Source organism: Pyxicephalus adspersus, chromosome 9, assembly GCF_032062135.1.
Source record: "Pyxicephalus adspersus chromosome 9, UCB_Pads_2.0, whole genome shotgun sequence".
In the NCBI taxonomy this organism is placed as follows: domain Eukaryota; kingdom Metazoa; phylum Chordata; class Amphibia; order Anura; family Pyxicephalidae; genus Pyxicephalus; species Pyxicephalus adspersus.
Window position 1 is genome coordinate 65,550,173 of NC_092866.1, and position 7,137 is coordinate 65,557,309.

Genomic DNA, 7,137 nt, shown 5'->3' on the forward strand with positions numbered 1-7,137 from the left:
TAAATTGGCACAGGTGGATCAGAAGGGGAATAATCTTTCAGAAACTTTTTTTTTTCTAGATTTTCCTCCTTTAAAATTGGGTGCGTCTTATATGCCGGAGCGTCTTATACGCCGAAAAATACGGTACTCCCCTTATCCCTTCATCTCTTTTTTCCACTCTCTCCATCTCATTATCTCCAGCCCTCATTTTCTCTCTCCTTCTCCTCCGTCTTTTCTCTCATTTCCTCCCTTTTAGTGATTCTCTCATTCAGGCTTTCTCTCTCTCTCTCTCTCTCTCTGTGTGTCTCTCTGTCCCTTCTTTTCCTTTCTGTATTCTCTCTCATCTTTCTTTTCCTCTTCTCTGTCTTCTCTCTCTACCCTTCCCTTTTAACATTTCTCTCTATATCTCTGTCTTCTTCTCTCTCTTTTCCTCCCTTTTAGTCTTTCTCCTATTTGCTCTCCCTTTCTCGTTCTCCTCTTCTTTCTTTCTTTCTTTCCTATCTATCACATTCTCTCTTTCCCATCACATATTATCTCTCAATTGTCTATATTATCTATCACATATATTCTATCTCTCTCTCACCACATATTATCTCTCTCCTTTTCTTCTATCACATTATCTCTGTCTGTCTGCCTCTCTCTTCTTTTATCACATATATTATCTCTCTCTCTCATCATATATTATCATTATTATTGCTTAAACTTTTGGCACACATTTTGTTGACATAAATTCAGTTTTATAAATGACATTATCATAAACGTGGATTTGTGATATAGAAACACTTCAATGATTAGTTTAAGATAGAGTATTACCATCAGGAGATTGTCATGTATGGGGGAGGCGTGTTGTGTTCCCTATTGTGTGTGATGTCATCAGGATCTCGTTCAGGATTTAGGAATGAAGGTTCTGGATGTCTATAAACTGGGCTAATAATTTTTAAATTATTTAAACTCAAGTGTGAGCAAATGATCCAAACGCAGCATTGATTTCAGGCAACTTCTAATTTTTCCAGGACTAGCAAATCTGGGAAGTTCAGGACAATGCCAAATGAAAGTCTCCAAATCCCTGAAAAACACTGCAGGATCCTCAAGTAGCTCTTGTTAACATGCAACAGAAAGATTTATCAATTCATCCTGCATGGGAGGTGCTGGGAAATGTCTTTGCGGTCCAAGAAGAAGAAGACTACAGTTTGCCATGAAGCACCTAGGCAAAGAACCCGCGTGGAACAAGGAGCCACGGACTGATGAATCTGAGATAAATTGTTTGGCCATAATACCAATAAACATGTTTGACCCCAACCAAAGAAAGCATTATTGGAAAAGAACCCAATACCAACTGTAAAGCATGGTGGTGGCAACGGTATGCTTTGGGTTTGCTTGCTGTTTCAGTGTCTGGGCAGTTTGAAGTGATTGAGTCGGCTATGAATTCTGTATCATATCAAAGTGAATGAGGATGAAAAATTGATAAAAACATTATTTCCATTTTGTCAGCAGCAAGAAGAGGACATAGGCAGAGCAACTTCACAGCACTGGGGCTCTGATGGGGATTCCAATTTTCTACACCATTTAATTACCACCCAGGAGGTTTAGTTTCAGCAGCAAGGTGTACTTGATAAAATGTATATGCTCATTGGGGTCACAGATACCCAATCCCAATACTTTGCGCCCCTTCCCTGAGTCACCCAATGCCATAGAATGAGCTCACCCCGCCCGTCTTAATGCCATGGAGCCTAATGTTTCTTTCTTTGGCTCCCACAAACTTATAACGTCTCACTGTTTATCCATTTTTAATTTTATTTCTGACATTTGTCATCGCCGCGTTATTCTTGGCAGAAGCGATTTTCTGCCCAAAGATTGTAAACTTCTAAAAGTTACAATTAAAATAAGACGCCGCGGTTTGTCGCCGCCATCGCCATGGCAATCAAGCATTACGCCTCTCTTTTAATGCGCTGTTTTTGTTTTTCTCTCGCTGGTGGAAAGAGGCATCAATCTGCCGACACTTTCCAGGCTGGACAGCGGCCATGCAGCAGGAGTGACGCCATTATTAAGTCATGGGAATCGCGCTTTGGGCGGCTCAGCGCTGCGACGGCCCCAGGAAGGGTTAAAGGAGGTCCAGCACACCCTGCATCATCAGCACATACCCTGAAAGTCAGAACATTTACAGTGTAATCATTCTCTTTTATTTAAATCTGTTTCTAAATATATAAAATAAAAAGAAAGCAAATATAAAGTTCTGATTGTTCGGCGAGAGAGGCGCTGCGGCACATTTGTGTCCAAACATTGCTGTCTCCAATCTGTTCCCTTGTTGGTGGATCCGATGCCAGCAGCTTTGCCGACAGACGGCCATGTTGTATTGCTGCCTATTGGCGGAGATGACGGCTCTGCGCTTTACAAATTGTTTCCCGTCTCCAGGCTCAGCGCGGTGCATGTTTTCCAGGTAGAAGCCTTGTTGTATGATTGCCTATTGGTGCATTTATTCACTGTGTGGGGGCAGGGCTGGACTGTGGCATATGGCAGGTAAAGGGCCCAGGTATACTTCATAATCTGAATATTTTGACAATCCTGGACCTAATAGAAAGACAGACAGATGAGCTCATCACTGTGCTGCTTCTCCTTTCACTATCAAGTCACAGGTGGGAGGGGGGGTGGGTGACCTTCTGAAATCAGAGGAAGTAGATTGAATAATGTTGGCCATCTGAGTGAGGGCACCTAGTGGTGGAAAGGAAGTACAGCAGGGAAATCTCTGAATTACATGTGAATACATTTTTTATCTCTACATGGCCCAATAGGTATTTTTGTTTAATTTATTGAAAACATATTTTAATTTTTATCTTCAAATAATATCTACCTGTTGATCCTGCCAGTAGTAATTTAGACTTATCTGCTCCATCGTCACCCTGGGAATAAAATGCACACTGCTACTGTGGAACCTCTGCTGACTCCACCCACTTGATGTCCTGATTGGCTGAGCTACCCCCTATCTCTTGGTCACATGGAAGGGCCCGCAGCCAATGATATACCAGCCAATAACACTATAGAGACCGTAACAGTAAATGACAGGAAGAGGCTGCTGGGGTAAATATGGGTAAATCTTATCAGAGGAAAAGAATGTCCAATCATATATCAGAGCTTCCAGCCCATGGCTTACAACCAATCCCTGCGTCCCACCGAGAATTGATGTTTAGGGGGGTCAAAATGAGCAACAATTCAGGGCCCCCACATTCCAAAGGGCACCTGGAACTTCCTGTGCCTCCCCTGAGGAGCCTTGACAGAACGAAACATAGCAACAAGCTCCGCCCACTGTCCTCTCAGCATCAGCCTCCACCTATCCTTCCTTTATCACAGGCTCCACCCACCTTCCTCATCACCAGCAGGCTCCACCCACTGTCCTCACCTATCCTTCCTTTAACACAGGCCCCACCCACCTTCCTCATCAACAGCAGGCTCCACCCACATACCTCATCAGCACCAGGCTGTCCCACCAGCAGGCTCCACCCACTGTCTTTTCAGCATCAGACTCCACCTATCCCTCGCTTAGCACGGGCTTCACCCATCTCCTTCCGAGGCTCCACCCACCTTCCTCTCAGGAACAAACTAAAACCACTTTCGTTTCAGCACGAGGCTCTACCTACCTTCAAATCAGCACCAAGCTCCACCCACCTTCTTGTTTGCATCAGGCTTCACCCACCTGCCTCCCAGCTTCAGGTTCCACCCACTTTTGTCTCATCAGCAGGCTCCGCCCAACTTCCTGTGAGTTACAGGCCCCGCCCATCTCTGAAGGAGACCTGTTGCTGGGAGACCTTCAGGCCTTCCCCTGTGAGTGTTGGAGGGAATTGGGCTTACATGTATGTTGTAGGCGTGTTTGTATGTGCAGATTGTGTTAATGTTATACATACCTCCCAGAGGCCTTGTGGTAGAGGGGCATTTATTCCAATTACCCCCGGTAAGGGATTTTTATACCCCCAGTACCCCTAGTCGGGCCCTCACATAGGGGACCCCATTCCTGTGCCCAGTCACTGACCCCACATTGTGACATGCCAGGAATTCATGCAGATGTCACGGACAGGTCCTCTTTACAGTCATGTGACCCTCCCAGGAATTCGGGGGCCAATGTTTACAGGCGTTGGATTTCCGCACGGCCGTCCTTTCTGCTGATTTTGCTGTAGAGAGAAGATGAATGTTTAACGCCGGTAAATAATGCAACCAGAGGAAATTTTGGGTCCACGGACGCATAAATCTGTCGGGACGCAAAGTTTAATCACCTCACTGACCCATTAATATTCCAGACCGTCCCGAGGTAAATATAACACGGCGCCGCCATCATTTATATCACCCCAGGTGTTCGGGTGTTTATAGAAAATGCTGATTGGAGGAGAACCGGCGGAATGCCAGAGGACGCCGCATGACACCGAAACTCGAGAGTGACTCCAAATATTCTACCGTGACCCCCTGGTCCTGTGGGCCTGATTGTTAAAGGGAAACTCCAACCAAACCTGAGATTCAGAAATTATAGCTGGATGAGATTCTGGACCAGAACTCAAATTATTCAACGCAATACAAAAACTAACAGACTTAAGGGAATATGCAGGGTGAATATTGGCATTGACTGGGTGAATATTGGGAGTTACCAGAGCAATATTGGCAGGTGACAGGGTGAAAATTGGTGATGACGTGGTAAATAATGTCAAGGATCGGGTGAATATTGCCATTGACCTAGGGAATATTGGTAATGACTGGATGAACATTGTGAATTACCAGATGAAAATGGCTATGACGTGGTAAATATTGGGTGATAGTGTGAATAATGGGTATAACTAGGTATATGATGCCAATAATGGAGCTAGCATTGGCATTGGCCAGGTGAATATTAGGAATTACTAGGGGAATATTAGAAATGACTTGGTGAATACTGGGAATTACCATGTGAATGTTGGCAATGACAGGGTGAATATTAACTGACTAGATGAATTCTGACAATGTCACGGTAAATTTAGCAATGGCCAGGTGTATATTGGGAATGATATGGTGAATAGTGGGTATAACTAGGTGTATGATGCCAATGACAGGACAAATATTGGCATTGGCTGGGTGAATATTGGCAATGACAATGTGAATGTCACCTATGACATGGTAAATATTGGCAAGGATAGGGTGAATTGTAGTAATGACCAGGCATATATTCCCAATGACATGGTAAAAATTGGCAATGACCGGTAGAATATTGGAAATTACCAGATGAATATTGGCTATGACATGGTAAATATTGGCAATTATTGGGTTAATTCTGGCAATGGGAAGGCGAATAGAGTGAATTGTGAATAATGCCAACGACAGGGTAAATATTGTTAGGGTGTAAAATGAATGAGAAGGTGAAAATTGGCAATGACAGGGTAAATATTGGTAATGACTGGATAACTATTGGTAATGACTAGGGTGAATAATGCTAATCACTGGGTAAATATTGGCAATGACCAGGGTGAATATTGGTAATGACCAGGGTGAATATTGCCAATGACTGGGTAAATATTAGTAATGACCAGGGTGAATATTGGCAATGACTGGATAACTATTGGTAATGACTAGGGTGAATAACGTTAATCACTGGGTAAATATTGGTAATGACCAGGGTGAATATTGGCGATGTTGTACATTTGATTGGATTGGCTGTGTAGGAAGCAGAAGGTGCTGGATGTGTATCAAGTCGCATGCCGCACTCATGGTTCCCATTGATGGGCGTCTCCGGGACTGTGCCGATCCCTCCGCACCCCACACCTTCCAGCCGCCATCTGTAGGAATAACGATAATGAGAAGATGATGAGGAGAGACAAAGTGAAGAATTCTCTGCCTGGAAATAAGAATTAGCGCTAATTAATCCTCTGCTTTTCTTTTCCACCCGGGGAAATTAATGAGGAAGAATTAGGAAGTTTCCCACTGCTTTTGCCACCCAGGCACAGCCATAAAAGCCCCGCGGTGGCTCATTGGTTTTATTATACCACAGTAGGCTTGTTCTGCGGGTAATTTGATTGCTTCAGATTTTGCTAATTGCATCCAAGCCACCAATGGGTTAATGTCCAGGAAATGTTTTGAATTTCGAGATGAATGAAACTTTTTGGACACAAAAATAAGAATTCAGTTTTGTGTATATTAGATGATAATATAGAATAATTACCCTGATTTACTTTCATATCGGCTTCCTATAATCCCCCTACAATGGTATTTCTGCTTTGTACTTCTGTTTATGTGCTGTAGCATGGTCTGTGGTCTATAGAGGGCGCTCTGCTGTTCAGCACGATTATAAAACTTTTATTATCCTCATTTTAGCCAAAGTCCATGTTCTTGTAAGATTTACCTCCAGATATTTACATTGGTTTATCAATTTCTAAATCCGGCTCTTGGTAATATTCTCTGTGTTTCATTTCTGGGGCCCCATCAGCTTTGCTGTATTAAAATGATGATCCATTGATTGCATTAAATCCTAAATCAATGCTGAAAATCCTCATCTGCATACAATGACATTCACCCCCTGCCATGGTGAAACATGCTGCAGGAGAGGAGGGCGGATATCTCACAGGGGGTCTGATGTGTGCATGGCGGCATCTCTGCGCGCTCTCTGTAGATATAAAGCACCCCCAAACAATCTCATTTCACCCTCCCCCACCACCCCACCACCACCACCACCATGCATGTTCCTCACAGTCAGTGACATGGACAGACGGGAGGACTCCAAGTATTAAGAATTATGTGTGTGAGAGCTTAGCATGGGGTGCAGCACTGGGTCCCAGGTTGGAATCTCGGCCAGGACACTATCTGCATGGAGTTTGCAGGTTCTCCCCATGTTTGTGTGGGTTTTCACCGGGTACTCTGGTTTCCTCCCACATTCCAAAAACATGCAGTTAAGTAATTAGCTGCCCCCCCAAATTGACCTTAGACTGTATTAATGACATATGACCATGGTAGGGGCATTAGATTGTGAGCTCCTTTGAGGGACAGCTAGTCACATGACTATGGACTTTGTACAGCACTATATAAATACTGTATTCCTGTCCCCTGCACTCTGTGCATTATGTATTCCTGTCCCCTACACTCTGTGCGTTATGTATTCCTGTCCCCTGCACCCTGTGCGTTATGTATTCCTGTCCCCTGCACTCTGTGCGTTAC

General features: G+C 44.0%; 1 protein-coding gene and 1 long non-coding RNA gene across 3 annotated transcripts in view; one reads left to right on the top strand and one right to left on the bottom strand.

Annotated features, from left to right (window-relative positions):
• The window catches only part of LOC140338232 (uncharacterized), a 6,713-nt gene extending 3,020 nt beyond the window's left edge, over positions 1 to 3,693 (bottom strand). The window contains exon 1 of the long non-coding RNA XR_011922213.1: positions 3,612 to 3,693. This is a non-coding gene — a long non-coding RNA (uncharacterized lncRNA). The remainder of the gene's footprint in view (positions 1 to 3,611) is intronic.
• Position 3,694: 1 nt separating this feature from the next.
• Positions 3,695 to 7,137, top strand: part of LMO1 (LIM domain only 1) — an 81,019-nt gene continuing 77,576 nt past the window's right edge. The window contains exon 1 of one of the 2 annotated variants that reach the window (XM_072422354.1): positions 3,695 to 3,795. The gene's annotated coding sequence lies outside the window, so the exon portion shown is untranslated. The remainder of the gene's footprint in view (positions 3,796 to 7,137) is intronic. The other variant, XM_072422355.1, reaches the window with a different exon arrangement.